Consider the following 13,688-nt stretch of genomic DNA (forward strand, 5'->3'; position numbering starts at 1 on the left):
TGCAGGATGTTTAGCATAATTTTGTACATTTGATGCTATATGCTAGCAGCATTCCTCAACTTGTGACATTAAAAATCTCTTCAAACATTGACATATGTCTTCTAGAAAACATTAACCCACATTGAGAGTCACTGATCTAACGGTTCTGCATAGGACTATATTATTCCATGGACAGGATTGCGAGTTACACTACCATTTCAACAACTGATATGAACTTAGATCATTTTATACAACTTGCATTAGGTCCTTTGAATTCATTGTGTATTTTTAATCTTATAATGCTGAGAGATCCAGAGTTATGCATTATCACTTTCAATGTTAAAGCAATCTGTACTATATTACTCGCATATTATTTCATCCAATTGTTTAATAATTGGCAATGTCAGTGCAGGCAACTGCTGTAAGTCAGCAGGACCTTAGGGAGTTGGCATACTGTCTGTGTGATCAAGGTGCCTTCAATAGCAGAGGTTTATAGATTAATGGTAGAAGGTTTTGGTAGGTACAGATTTATATTGCTGTGGGGCGGGACCCATCTTTAAATAGTATTTCATTGAATTAGTACTAGTCACAAGATTCTGGGGTGCAGCTTTGATACTAAAATTGAAGCTCTGATCTTCCCTATAAATGCTTCTAAAGGCTATGTGTGCAGTGAATATGGCAGTGTGTTCCAGCAGCTGCCAAACTGTACACTCATGTATGAAGTCACTGTATTTCAAAATATCTTTATGAAATGAGGCTTAGCACAGAAATGCTAGGAAAGAGGAACCATCCAAATCTGATTTTTGACAAGCTTACTGGTTCTTTGTTCTTCTCTGACTATAAATAATATTTAGATTATGAAATTAAATATCCCGAAAATAAAAATCAATATTTGATAAAAGTAAGGATTATTGCTAACCGCAGGCTAGTCTCATTGTGCATATGTACAAAAGAGATCAGAAGAGCAACAACTTAGAATCCAAAGCAAATTCTGTGATTTATATTAGTACTAATATATATTCAAAACATAATTATATTAGTATTAGTATTAATTAGTAATGCAATTATATTAGTACTAATATAAATGCTGTCAGTTTGCAAACTAATTTTTTAGCTGAAAAAATTTTAAAAGATACTTTTATTTTAGATTAATCTTGATATAAATTAATTTTATTCCTAAAATGTGAAGAAACAAAAAAATCAAAATGAAACATTTTAATAGCACAATAAACTTTGTACAGAATTTTCTAAATATTTGGCCCTCTTCTGCAAAATGAACATTTTTCAAAACTTCATTGGATCATCATATGGAATTATTAACATTTACTATCAGGCTGGGGATATAGCTCAGTGGTGTCCCACCTGCCTCGCAAACACAAGGTTCTGAGTTGATCCCTGGTACCAGAATAAAAACACACAAATAAAAAACCCCATTTATTATCACAGTGAGTGTTAAAGAGTAGGAAAAAGTTTCAAGCGCAGCAACAGAAGCACGAAATTTAGATTTAGAAAAGGAGATGCTCATTTTTATTCTATCGTTACATTTAAAGATGCAATTTGTTTCAATATTCTGAAGTTTATTTTTTCATTTATGAAATTGACTTTTAAGGAGCAAAAATTATGATAAATGTAAGAAACAATTCCAAAAGCTGATATGCCTTAAACACAGAACTTATCTAATTCCTTTCCTTTCTTTATTTAAAAAGGGCTAGTCCTGGGCGAGGGATTTAGCTCAGTGGCACCGTGCCTGCATGGCAAGCACAAGGTCCTGAGTCTGAGCTCTGATACCAAAAAAAGAAAAAAGAAAGGCTGGTCCTACTCAGCTCTGCTTCTTCACTGACTGAAAATGGATGTGGCAAGACTGTGATGGGAGACTGAAATGCCTGGTACTATGTCCCACATAGTAGACATTCAAAAACTGTGATCAGTGAACACATTGATAAAAAGACTACATGTGTTACAGAAACGATGCTCAGAGATTATAGCATATTTTAATGACAAAAAATAATTGAGGATATGTTATATGCTGGAAATATTCTAAATAATTTAAATGTGTTACTCAAAATTCAAAGTGTCCTCTGATGTTGGGCTTTTTATTATTCCCTTTTTATAGATGAAAAAACTAAAATAATTACTCATCTAATCTCTCACAAAAATATATTGGATATTGAGATGCAAACTCAGAGGAATTCAAACTCTTATTTATGATAAGAAGCTTCTGTTTTACTCAGATTTTTAGAAAGTTACAATTTCTTCCAGTGTTAGTAAAAACATTGCACATAGACAGTACTGTATTGACTGTATAAATAATGAGCTACAATAGAGGCTTTTATTCATTAACCATGGCTGTATTTATGTTATAGCAGGCATGACATTTGAGAAAGACTATTTCTGAGGTTCTATTTTTAGTATAGATTGAAAAAAATACTAATTCCTACTCTCTGCTCTGGAGAATATGAGGAAGAGACCCCACTGGGATCATTAGCTTGTTCTCTGTGAAAGCATGACAAGGACTATTTTGCATTTTTGTGAAACTTAATTGAATAGATATGTTGACATCAACTTGGCATAAATGCAGTAATTAGGTTGTAAAGCAAGATATAGTGATGGATCCTATGATCCAGTAATCAATTAACTTACTTTTGAACTGCCTGCATGGCAAACCTATTGCACTTAACAGTCACTTTAGAACAGAGTTCTTTAATGTTGGAATCATTTAGTCATTACTTGACATTATAAATTCATTGGATGTAGATTAATGTCCAATGGTTAATGCAGTACCAGGAAATACATAAAGTATACTAAATCTTAAAATGCTTAGGTGTGATAAATTCTTAATTCATTAATACAATTTAAATAGCATAGGGGAAGCTACTTGATATAAGTTTGACAGTAGTTTACATCCTAATACATCAAGATATAGCTATATTGAAAATCTATGGAAATTAAAAATGTTTGCTTTTTAATGTTCTTGATGAATTTTTTAAGTTTTAATGCATTTATGGAAGACAGATTTTGTTGTGTCAACAGAATTCCCTGTATCTTTTGTGCAGGGCTGCTTTCCATGGAAGGGATGGTCTCATTGTAGCAAGCACTATAATAGGTTCAGTTATCTTTGCTCATAATATCATTATATTAAGTAATTAATATTTTTTGCAACAAGTTGACTTTATCCATTCTGGAATCAAAGCTTCATATTCTCCAGAACAATTTTAACATCCTAAATCTCTAAAAGTTTAATATTCTACTGTGAAAACAAAACTATCTCAATCAGAATATGATTTATTTCAATATAAAAAGTATCATTTAAAGCAATAGATTTCAATAGTAATATATGTTTTATTTAATTAAATATAAATCCACTCATTGAATAATATTGACATAATATATTCTTCTCATGTTATTCTAACACAGATAGTAAAATATGATTAATAAGAGATGAGCTCAGAAAATCTATAAAAAGTATCTAGAGTCCTAATATTTTTAATGCATAATGAACCAAGAATAACATTTCCTTTGAACAATATACTCTTTAAAAAGGTGATATTTTCTTAATGATACTTAATCATATTAAAATATGTTGGAAAAAGTCAGATATTGATTTGACAAGAATAAATGCAGGAGAAGATAAGGGCAATATTTATCAAGAAAATTTTCTATAGTATATACTACATATACTATAATCAGTAACATTTATAGGGGGAATCATCCAGGTACCGTTTAAGGAGAAATAAACTTTGAACATTTGCCAAGCACTGCACTTAACACTAATGCCAGGCAAAAGTCTATTGATACTGAAATAATTTAGTAATATAAATGAAAAATAAGCAATTAATAAAGAGTAGTTCAGCATTTATGATATTTTAGATGAACAACTGCAATAAAATGAAAATATAATTATGCAGGATAAATATGTTGTATGGCACACATATTTAAGAATGGATTTCTAAAGCATAAATTCTCCTTAAATATTTTATGATACATTTGGCTAATTTTCACTATTACAAACAACAAATAACTTTCTAAAAGCAGATAGATAACATAAAAGCTTATGAAAATTTAAAATGACTATTATTTTGTCATATTAAATTAAAATTATCTTTATTAACTGACAAAAATTCAAAAGCTAAAGAGTACATAGAAATAGTCAAAGAAGTACATACTCTTACAAAATAAAAATATAAACACTGTAACCCTTTATTTTTATACCTGTTGGGGGTTCTGTTATTTTTCCAGTGTGCTAAAGGTTAGTAGCTGGTATAGTTTCTGTTCTTTTGTTTCTATAAATGAATCTTCTTTTAACACATAAATTTTCATTGTGTTAATCTATATGAGATTTTCTGAATGGGCTGGAGATTTAGCTCAGTGGTTCCACGGCCTGCCTTCCAATCCCAAGGTCTGAGTTCGATCCCCAGTACCAAAAAAAAAAAAAAAAGATTATGTCAATAAAAACTACCAAAAGCAAAAAAACAAACAAACAATGATTATAAGGCCAGAATTACTTATATCCAAAAGACAGACAGCATTTTCTTGCTTTAAAATTTCAATGAAGAGCATATGACGAGCATATATAATTTGTAAAGAATTAGCACAACTTTTGTTACAAGTCAATAAGAGAAAACCAGATGTAATAAAGAGGTGTTTTACTAAAGATTTACCCAATCTGAACATCAAGGAATACATTTTCTATGCCTCCTGTGTTGATTACCTATCAGAATGTTAAGATTCTTTGTGTGTACAAACATTTGGATTTTAATAAATAGGCATGTTTTTTGGTCTTACTGTACAACTTCTTAGAGAAATTAATATTTTTAATAGAAGGTTCTGGTAGCTATGTTTGACAGAACTGCCAAAAGCCATCTATGAAACTATCAAGTATGAGGAGTTAGTATAGTTGATTTCAGCACTGAGAAAACAAATTATACATATCTATGTTTCAGTTGAATAGAGATGGCAACTGGACTGTAAATCCTTCTATTTATTGTAAATGCAGTTCCATCATAAGACTTTGTGGTTATATTAATAAAATATATTGACAAAATAAAATGCTAGATAAAATACTATGAAACATAGTATGTATACAACAATGGAAAAATTATACAGTCCATCAAAATATATACTGATTTCTTCCTCTAACCAAATAATTTATTTCAGTAGTTTCTTTTAAACTTAATGGAGACCAATTAAAATAAAATTACAAGGACTGAGTGAATAATATAAGGGGTGATCAAACAATCCAGTGTGTTAAATTTAAAAAATTTCAGTAGAAGAAACATTACCTTTGATTCAACTCAAAATACTCGTATTAGCTTCAAACACATTTATACCATCATTCTTGTCACTCAAGAAGTTCTGGAAGCTTCTTTTATGAGTGTATTTATGAGCTATAATAAAAAAATACACTGAATGCTGTTGCAGAATGCCATCCAATTGAAAGACCATCTCAAATAAAACCACAATGAGTCCTTATTTACCCCACTCACCATATCTGGCCCCAGGTGACTTCTCGCTCTTCTCCCAAAGTCAAAACGACCATAAAAGGTAAGGATTTTGAATTTATTCAGGACATTGAGTCAAATACACAGTGCATGAAAGACTTCCAGAACTGCGCCAGGAAGTGACAAGGATTGTGTTTCAAGTGAAGTGAGGGAGAGTAATTTTAGTGTGATCCATGTCAATATATCTTTTACTGTAAGAATTTTTTTTAAAATTAAACATTTACTGTATTTTTATCACAACTCATATAGAATATAACAAACCTCATTTCATAAACTATAGAAATGCTAATACTATTATTTTAGAGTTCTGTCTATGTGTTGAGTGGTTCTGGGTGGTTCTGTGATAATATTTTCCTACAATCACACAAAATCTCTACAAAAATTTTTAAAAAAGAAAATACTATAGCCCTTAAAATTTAGATGTTTGCATAGAAAAGGTGGACAATCTAGTCCTGTTAAAGGCTTACAAGAAATAGATTTAAGTATTTTAAGTGAAAAGATGACATTGTAATGATGAAAAGGAGGATACTGATAAAAATATGTGGTTAGTAATTATTTTTATCCTCTCATTAGATTTAAAAGTTATAAAAATTACTTGGGTGATTTTCCCTAATATTGACTGAAGAGTGTGCCATCTGTATAATGCAAGTCAGAAAAGAAAGGTCAAATTTGATTTCATACACAAGGAAAGGAACTGTCATGTAAAGAGCAACTTTCAAAGTTTTACAATCTAATTGTAGACCAATGGAGTTAAAACCTTTGACTATATATTGCTGTTACTACTTTTTTTTTAATACTAATTTGTCAAGCCATCAATCCCTAAGTACAGATGATTAAAAAAGAATTTTTCAGGATAAAAATTCTCAATAGGGATTGTTGGGGGAACTTTAAGGGACATTTTGGATTTTCATTAATATTTTTTGATGAACCAAAAGTTTAAATCATTTATATACTTATTTTCAATATTAAAGTTGTTTTATTAGTTTGGATTTTATCTTATCAAGTTTATATTTCAGGTAAGCAACTGAATAAATGTACTCATTTCTGAACCTGCAAAAAGTTTCTTAAAGTCTGTCCTCTTGTTGTCATCCTAATTTTCACAGGAATTGCATACCTAAGTGACCTAAAGAGCATGGCGTTAAGAAAATAGTTGTAAAATATAGACAATTCAACTATTTTAAAAAATATAAACAAAGGTATGAGAAAATAACAATCATAATTCCCTATAGCACTGTAATGTCTGTGAAGTAATCATCAGGTACATCTACATCGTTCTGCATTTTTCATTAAAACTTTTCATTCCTCCTTGAAGCCTGAGAAATTTGAGAAGTCAACTCATCAGAATTTCTATAGGAGTGGAATCAAAACTTACCAAAATTAAAGCTCATAATTTTTTATTCCTTACCACATTTCCCTTCTCCTGAATATCTGAAATTGATATTCTCACTAAAATTTGAAACCTAATTTATGTGAATGCAATCATCTTGCATATGTTTAAATGACTCATACAATACAGTATATTATTAATATTTTATTATTGGACTTGATATTATTTATTAAATGCATGAAATTGTATTTGGTTTTTATCTTATTTTATACATATGCTTTAATTATACAAATAAGAAATATTTAAAATAACAAATATTCATTCCCTCTCCAAACATCCAGAAAATGTTTATAGTTCAGCTTGATAGAGTTTATTAGACATAAGTTCATTTATTGTAAGGGCAATTATATTTCAAATATGTCAAATGACATGTCAAAATTTGACAATTTGTATTTAGTTTTTTGTGTTTAATTCTTTGGCTAGTTTGATTTACAGTGAACAAATGGAGCACATTTGGAAGATGAATGTATCTTTCACTGATTGGTAATTTTATATTTAGTCTATAAGCTCATTCTTCTATTGTAAAAATAAAACAAACATTAAAATATGAAGTTCTTTCTAATCCTCAAAACATGCTCTGAAGGATGAATCATTTTTTTGTTTCAGAATTAAGTAGCTTGAGAATATATAATGGTAATGGATTTCTACTTAGTAATACAGTATTTCTGAACATCAATTAAATGTATATAGTCTTCTTTATAAACATCTTTTCTTATTAAAGATTTGGAGCATCATCTGTAGGAAAAATGATATTTTTAAGTATTTTCATTCCCAGGTTTTATTTCTAGAATATAGAATGATGAAATTAACAGTGTAATAACACATATTTTAATGTAAATATCTGTGGAATTTTAAGTTTAAAAATTACATAAATATAAAATTGAGATTTTTAATTCATATTCTTGTCTGGTTTTTTTAGTTTTCTATGTGTGCATGTGTGTATGTGGCACTGGAAGTGGAACTCAGGATCTTTGCACTCAGCTAAATTTCCAACACTTATTTCATATTTAAAAAATATTTTAGGACAGAGTCTCTCTAATTCACTAAATTGCCCAGGCTCAGCTTCAATCTGCCATGCTCCTGCCTCAGCCTCCAAGAGAGTGCTGAGATTACAGGGGTGTGCCACTTCACTCATCTTTATTTTTTCTTTTAAATCTCATTAAAATTACTATGATTTTCTTAAAAACTTAATCCAATGTTTTAGTTTTGAAAAGACAAATAAAATGTAGCATTAAAATTGTATTTTACCTATGTAGTTCTCTTAGAATACTACTGCATGATCATCCAGGTTATATTTGTTTATTACCACTTATCTACATGTCTTTAGGCAACTTAAATCAGTTGTATTGTTTATACAGTAAAACAAAAGCCAATCTCATGGTGTTATCTGGGTATTGATGATTCTTGTAATGGAACTTGGGAATCTACATATGATATATATGTATAAAATCACTGAGTAGAAGTTTCAAAAGCTTTAGAAGCAAGATGTAGCTATTTCTTTTACTTTTGTGTGCATCTATTTAATGATACTAAATCTGAACTTAAAATACAATTTAAAACATTGTAGAAAGTCCAGGTGTTTTCAATTAGCCAAGCTTTATTTATCTTGAAACCAACCATGACATTCCATTCAACCAGTGAAAAATGTAGTCATCAAGCGTGTATTAAAAAGATCTGTAATATTTAGAAACTAGCAATCAAAGAATCAAATTTAGAAAATGTTGCATGCATGTGTCCCATGAATTAAGGGTAAAATAATATGCAATATTTGAAATTGTGATAAAGGGAACTGCTATTGCCAGAATACTTTCTTAGGAAATCTAGTCATCTGCTGTATATGATTAGGGAAATTGATATTTTTAAGTGACTTGCCATGGTTTGAGAAGAAAGACACTGTTGCATATAAAAACATCAGTTCTTTGGCATCATTTTCATAAATAAAATCAGCATAACTATTTCTTTTTCAAGATGGGTAAAATGATAGTTATATTTTAATTGCAGTATTGTATGCTACATTTAGAGTGACATGACCAAAATATATAATCCTGTAGATTATCATATATACAACCTTACAACAATCTGACTGAGATAGGACTCTTTCTAGGCCAAATCATGGAAAAGCAAAGTTGATGTTCAGCATCCCCGTTAATTACTAGGTCATTTTATTCACTCAAAGACTCTCTAGGCAACTTTCTTGGGTATTGTTCTTGATCTGAAGTCTCCTGAATGATCTTCTGAAAATAAAGTGTATTTTGTTATAACCATACACTTCAACCACACTACTGATCATATAGTCCCTGAGATTTATCATCACATTTCACCTCTCATCATTGTCCTTTAAGTATCAAAAAAATTGTAGTATTTGTAAACAGAGCCTTTATAGACAGCATTCATTGATAGAACTTTTGTATGTGACAGGTTTTAACTCTGATCTGAGCAAAGGTACTTAATCTCCATGCTGGTTTCTTCTTTAAAAAGAATGTACTAAGAGGGCTTTCAGAAGGAATAAATAAAACAACCTATATGCAACCCTTAAAGTAAACTTGGAATCAATTTCAGAAAAATCTTTCTTAAATGATAATTGTTATGAGGATAATAGGTATTAGTATTTATTATCTTTTAGGATTTTTTTTCCCATTATATGTTCTCTAACTTTCAGTTTTTAATCAAGGTGCATCTTAAATTCAGGTTACTCAATGGAGTTTCTTTTTTGTATAATTAATGTTTCTTTCCTTCCTTCCAAGGTTAATGATATATAGAATATACCGACAATAGGATTCTTAAATGTAGTAGATCAAATTAGAGGGAAAATCTTATAATCTTTAAAAATGTCTATCATTTTAGGAAGGTCTTCGAAATCTAATATAAAACTTTGGATTTCTGAAATTTGGGAGGTAATGTTGGAGACAGGCACACACATGTTACCTTTTATGTATTTTCTGTTTTCTTTTGCATGTGAATTTTTTTGTAGAATGTCATCATTAATAAGCACAATTGTTCATTAGTTGCTTCCTCTTATCAAGTGAAGTAAAAAAGTATCTTTTTAAAATTTTCATGATGTCTAGTGATTAATGACTGTGTGCACCAATTGTACGTACTTGTTTTCAGATCTTATGTTTGAAAAACAAAGTTTAAAAATCCTTACACATAAATATCTAAAATTTTATGTATATATGTTGCATGTGATATACCTTTATAGCTTATAAAATTGTCTTATCTAATTTTTAAGGAAATTAATTCTGATTATCGTACATATACATTATCCAATGAACATCCGAGGGCATTTGTTGAAACATGAAGATGGCTTAAATATCTCGCTTTAGGGGAAATAGGAAACAAGGGACAATAATGTCAGTCATGTTATGAAAAATTTAAGACATCAAATATTACTCAGGTGTTAAAAAAGCAACAATTCTATACATTTTTGTAGCCCACAGAATAAAGTAACTCATTTAATCAATATCTACTTAAACTTTACATAATATTTGATTTATAGTGCTATTGGTATTTTTTGTTAGATTTTATTGACAATTTGTGTTGAGAATGCAGATATTAGGGAAACAGGTCAAGTAATTTTTAAGTAAAAATATGTCCATTCTGCAACATTCAATTGCAAAATACCATAGCTCTTGCTAATATATCTCTGCAAAATGAAAACTCATTATTTTACATTTAATAAAAGGGAACATTAATTATTCCTGCTTGTTTTCATAATATGTTTTAGAACTTATAAGCTAAATAATTTCATAAAAATCTTGTGTTGATATTGCTTGACCAGTTAAATGTATTGGTTTACATTTGAATGTGCTTTTAGTTTATTGATATCAATTATGTTTAATTTTAAGGTAAACAATAACCTATGGTATATGGACTTAAAAATGTTTTCTGAGAAGCATGGATTTAGACATGTCCAGCCAACATGGGATGGATACTTTTGTGAGTTGCTGTGTTTTGTGGATAATAATTTGTTGAGCACTTGAAAGAGACACAATTCTAAAAGGAAAAGTGAATTGTAGGCTAACATAGTGCTCTTCAAAACAATACAACTTGAAGATGATGGAATTTTTTCCTTAATACCATGTATTTTGTCTATTTTAAAAATATGCTCAGTAGTTTAGAAGTTTTAAGAAATTTTATGCATAAAACTAGATGTGGTAAAATCTTTTGTCATTTTTAAAACATTTATAAATGTCCTTATAAATAAAGAACTTATTTTTGTGATAAATATATTGTTCAATAACAAATTTGGCAGTAAAATAAAATTTATCACTCTTGCTTCTATATTATTTAATTTTTCAAATTCAATTTTAATATGGGAGGATAGACAATATTACTAATTTAAAAATGTTTCCAATTAGTTTTATATTTCTATAAAGTCTTGAGTGTAGTGAAGCGCTTAAATACTTTTGCAAAGATTTTTAATTTTAGCTATTAAAATATACAAAGGAAGCAAAAGCTTCTGGGTGAACATATTTAATGAGCTTTTTGAAATGGTTCACTGACTTTGGCATTTCCAAAGGACTTTAAAGCAAAAAAAATTTATAAGATCTATAAAAGAATAAGTTACATAAAGGAAAATTTGGAGCAATTGTTTTTGAACAACAAATTTTTCCTTCATGTAGTTTTATAAAAGCATGAAAAATGATGCGTATTGTATAAATTAGCCCTCAAATGATTTTTAACTCAATCATTTATTGTAGTAGGTGGTTATCAAGGAGGAATATATGTTTATCATTATTATCATTGTTATTCCCATTGTGAATAGGGTGATAATATTGAAAGTTGATTTGGAATTGTGGTCCTATTATTTGGCACTCTAATTACTTGGTTTAGATCATAATGTAGCCTAGGGACTTTAAAGCTTGAAAAAAATGACAAATCCAAAAATACTAGTTTTGAATCTCTGGACAAAATGATCAAAGGTGTAGCTTGTGAAGGAAAGTTGAAACATTTGGTGTGTTTCTTAAAAGACTTTCCCTCCCTAATGTTGAAAATAATTTTCTGCTTGAATTCAGGTTTTTATTTTTGGCAGTTTAGGCAGAACTTTATCTTGCGTCATCTTAACCCACTCACATTTGAATTAAAATGATTATACCTAGGAAAACAAATCATTTATTATTAAGACAGTGATATCTTTTGTTTTTTTCTCTCATAATAATTTGGTACCTTATAGAATGAAGTAAACTTAATAAAATCTCTTTGAATAATTAATCACTAATGAGTATATACTATCTAATACACTATGCTCTGTTTGAAATCAGTTATAGAAAGATGAAAACAAGGTTACTCCTAAATTGCAGAACTTGAATTTCAGTGATGGAAACAAGTGCATAACCAGTTTATGAAAATATAGTATAATATAATTTGTGATAAAAATTTACAGTACTATAGGAGAACATTGGATAAGAGACTTAAGTTTGCGAGAGAAATGTAGAAGTAAGTGAAATATAAAAACAAGTTCAGAAAAGAGATAGTTTTTGAGCTGCTTCTTGATGAATGAATAATAACCTTGTAAATGAGACAGCAGAAACCATTTTTCAGTGTAAAAAGAGTAGTATTGGCAGCCACAAATAAGAATGAAAGTAAGAACTACACAGAATTTTTATGGAATTGCATTAGTTCAATGTAGAGAATTTGTGATGTTAGGCAAAAGTCAGATTTTAGTCTTGTGTTTAATACTAAGGAATTTTGAGCTTCACTCTATAAGTGGAGAAGAGAAGGCTTAAAAAGTGTAGTGGGGAATAATGGGTAAATCTTGAATCCTAGGGGTTCTCCATAGCAACAATATGAAGAAGAAAGAGAAAGAGTGAGACTGACAACAAGAAGACACATAGACACTGGTGAGTTGATTGACACCTGAATCAAGGCATTGGTTATGGACAGTGCAATCCCTAGGGCTAAGGCTGTGCATTGATAATCCAATTTGCAGCTAGTTGTAACAATAAAATTAAATAATCATTTGAATTTATTAGTGTCTTTAAATATAAATAAGATAAATGTTGGATATATTCTTTAAACTATATAGAATAGGAAGAGGAAAACAAAGTACCTTCCTTTTCTCAGTTTGTGCTTTATATGTAAATTTCAGTCTTTCTGAATACTTGTATTATTGGTTTCTAAGGTACAATCTGTATGCAGTTCAGAAATATCACAAATACTGATCCTTCTCCCTCATTATGTAAACTAGAGAATGTAATTTAATTAAACTCCTTCCTTCATTCATAGTAGGAATCTTGTCAGTTTAACTGATACTTGGTCAAAGCAATATTGTTCTGATAAAAGCAATTCTGTTTCTAACCCCAATTAAAACATTTAAATGGACTCCTTCTTCTTTTTGATGAAATGGCATGAAGCTACTATCAGTTACCCATAAAATCAATGAAAAACATTAATAAATGAATTAGCATCCATTATATTGGATTGCATCTGTTTAACTTCTCTAGTGCTCTGATGCATTAAAATGTATGGAGCCAATTGTGAGTGCCATTTATTCAATGATATCCCTGTATTCATCCTTCTGTTACTTATGTCAGTCTTAGAAGTCCTTCTTCTCTATTTTTCTCTGTCACATACACACAACGTGCAGAGGGCTCAGTCCTTTATGGGTGCAAGTGGAACCAAGAGCATGAATGTTGGCCAAGCAAGGTGACTCACACCAGTCTCAGCATTCTGGGAGTCAGAGACAAAAGGATCACAAGTTTAAGCCCATCCTGGGCTTAGTAGAAACTTAGTAAGATCATGTGTCAAAATGAAAGGAAAGAAGGAAGGAAGGAAGGAAGGAAGGAAGGAAGGAAGGAAGGAAGGAAAGAAAGAAAGAGAGAAAG

General features: G+C 29.8%; 1 protein-coding gene across 22 annotated transcripts in view; it reads left to right on the forward strand.

Annotated features, from left to right (window-relative positions):
* The window catches only part of Cntn5 (contactin 5), a 1,206,007-nt gene that overhangs the window by 196,768 nt on the left and 995,551 nt on the right, over nt 1-13,688 (forward strand). For 15 of the 22 annotated variants that reach the window (XM_087212124.1, XM_087212131.1, XM_087212137.1 and 12 more), the window contains exons 1-2: nt 7,065-10,800; nt 12,631-12,704. The exons of 3 other annotated variants lie outside the window; for them this stretch is intronic. The gene's annotated coding sequence lies outside the window, so the exon portion shown is untranslated. Of the gene's footprint in view, nt 1-7,062; nt 10,801-11,249; nt 12,705-13,688 lie in introns of those variants that run through there. 4 more of the 22 variants (XM_087212119.1, XM_087212127.1, XM_087212138.1 and 1 more) reach the window with 3 other exon arrangements.

Source organism: Heterocephalus glaber, unplaced genomic scaffold, assembly GCF_053883595.1.
Source record: "Heterocephalus glaber isolate CG9 unplaced genomic scaffold, H.glaber_assembly_v1.0 deba00001429, whole genome shotgun sequence".
NCBI lineage: Eukaryota > Metazoa > Chordata > Mammalia > Rodentia > Bathyergidae > Heterocephalus > Heterocephalus glaber.